The 2500-nt window shown below is 45.8% G+C and overlaps 2 non-coding genes across 2 annotated transcripts in view; both read right to left on the bottom strand.

The window, feature by feature from the left end:
* LOC135332616 (small subunit ribosomal RNA) overlaps positions 1 to 22 on the bottom strand; it is a 1812-nt gene extending 1790 nt beyond the window's left edge. Inside the window, exon 1 of the ribosomal RNA XR_010393465.1 lies at positions 1 to 22. This exon is cut by the window's left edge and continues 1790 nt beyond it. This is a non-coding gene — a ribosomal RNA (small subunit ribosomal RNA).
* Positions 23 to 2265: 2243 nt separating this feature from the next.
* LOC135332360 (5S ribosomal RNA) lies at positions 2266 to 2384 on the bottom strand. The gene has a single exon (XR_010393221.1). It is a non-coding gene; the product is annotated as a 5S ribosomal RNA (ribosomal RNA).
* Positions 2385 to 2500: the final 116 nt, after the last annotated feature.

Here is a 2500-nt window from a genome sequence, read left to right as displayed (position 1 = left end):
TACTGGCAGGATCAACCAGGTAACTATCGGGACGCCAGAGCGTGCGAGACGCACTGTGTCACTCGACCGTCCTCGTTCAGAGGGCCGGCCAACGCATCACACCAGTGCGGCCACGCGGACCGCAGAGGGTTCAACAATTTTGCAAATCCTCGGCCACAGACTCACCAACTGAAGGCAGGAGAGGGCAGCTGAGGCCCACTCGTTGCCTGCAGATACAGTCAATCACGGGGATCGACCGGCAGCGAGACCGTACGAATGCACTCGTGATTCGTGAAATGATGCAAACCTAACTGCACTCGACCGGAGGGAGCCAGCCCACTGATGACCAGTCACCAGCAGGTCAGACGCCCGCCGACACAGGCAGTCTACAACGATGCGGACACACGGATGAACCGCTGCAGTCACCCTACACAGCACCCGTCACTAGGAGCAACGCTGGAACTCGTCTCGTATGTAATTAAGCGTGACTTTTTTTGCCACAACACCCCACTTCACGACCTATCAACACGCTCATTTGTACGACACTCTTGTTTGGTTGCTTATCTAGCCCACGTGGTCACATTGTTCAATTCGTCTGCACTTGTATGGTAATTGCTTGCGATATATTGCTCAAATTTTCGCGCTACGCGCGTTCATTCCTTCATTCGTCTGCACTTGTATGGTAATTGCTCCAATTTTCCGGCGCGCAAATCCCCTCTGCAATGTTCCCATCTGCACTGTTCCCCGTCTGCACCCTTCCATTCCGCTAAACATACAGTTCAAGTTATACATGGCTAACATACAGTTACAATACAATACTGGAGATTGCACAATCTTTGCAACACAAATAGAAACAAGTGTGTTGAGCACTGTGGTTCCTTATTATATATGGGATGTGCTCATACATTTAAGTAGTAAAACAGACCACAGTGTGTGTACTCAAATTCCATATAAGGAAGGGTAATGCTCTATGCTTTTACTGTCTTGTTGCAAAGATTCTGTATAGTATTATATATAGTACACTCACTCACTCACTCACTCACTATATTGCAGCACAACATCTATTCGCCAGCAGCCAGCCAGCCAGCCAGCCAGCCAGCCACCCACCTCTTACTATTCATCAGTCAGTCGGTCGGTCGGTCGGTCGGTCGGTCGGTCGGTCGGTCGGTCGGTCGGTCGGTCGGTCGGTCGGTCGGTCGGTCGGTCGGTCGGTCGGTAGGTAGGTAGGTAGGTAGGTAGGTAGGTAGGTAGGTAGGTAGGTAGGTAGGTTGGTGGGCCGGCCAGTCAGCCAGCTACAACATAGCTTCACAAGCTACACAACAATTGCTGCTTTAACTACCAGCTGCAGCTTCTAATTATAACTACCCATTGAAGCTACTTTGTAACTAGGCGCTTTGTAAGGGGCCGCTTTGTAACTAGGCAAGGACTTCATTACACTAACATTAATTTTTTCCACCACGAGGACTTTAGGCTGGAAAATAGAAATAATAGGGCCTTAAGTGCTCGTTGACTTTACACTCCATGAACATTACAACTTTTTACCCACTACTTTTATTCCCACTTGAATTTACTGTACATTATTTGCGTATTGTTAGCAACGTACAATACAATACTACTTGAAGATAAGCTTGATATTGTTATGATCAAATGAAGCATGGCTCAATGAAGGTATATATAACTCACTCACTCACTCACTCACTCACTCACTCACTCACTCACTCACTCACTCACTCACTCACTCACTCACTCACTCACTCACTCACTCACTCACTCAGGGAAAATATTTAAATTTCCTGCTACAGTGCTGCTACATTGCAGCCCATAAAATCTGCACATTTCCTGAGGTGTCCTGCAAGTGTCCTGCAACCTACTTACAAAGGATAGTGCAACGTTTCCTGTATAGTTTCCTTTACTATTCCTGAAGTAGTTCAGGACTTGTGTAACATTCATAAGTCTACAGGAAATTTTGTATTTGTAAAGTATAAGAAATTTTGATATTTTTCCTGTGTCACTCACTATAATTAGGATAGTTATAATTATACGTGCGTAATTATACAATTACTGTTTGCAAGTAGCCATCATCACATACTTCAGTTGCTTGCAGTGCCATGACTATAATGACAAAGGCAGGGATCAATTGTAAAACTGTTGCTATCACAAAAAGAAAGTTTCGTCTTTGCGGTTTGGTAATGATCAACGAGGATTTAAGGCTGCAGTTTTCATATTTTTGGGCCTTAACTGCTCGTTGTGAAATATTCTGAAAACAAACAAAAATAAGAATGCAGAAGCCTACAACACCTGCTGTTCCCAGGCGGTCACCCATCCAAGTACTGGGCAGGCCCTACGTTGCTTAACTTCGGTGATCAGACGAGAACCGGTGTTTTCAACGTGGTATGGTCGTAGACACAAGTCAATGCATATCTCATGTACTTATGTGTGAAGTTCAGAAATATACTCGACTTAATTTAATTGCTGTGGAGGGAGTGGGCCGGGAGGGAGTGAGTGAGTGGAGTGGAGTGGA

The sequence above is a fragment of the Halichondria panicea genome, chromosome 2 (assembly GCF_963675165.1).
Source record: "Halichondria panicea chromosome 2, odHalPani1.1, whole genome shotgun sequence".
NCBI lineage: Eukaryota > Metazoa > Porifera > Demospongiae > Suberitida > Halichondriidae > Halichondria > Halichondria panicea.
Note: the sequence above shows the minus strand (reverse complement) of the source record. Positions and strands in the feature narration are given on the sequence as shown.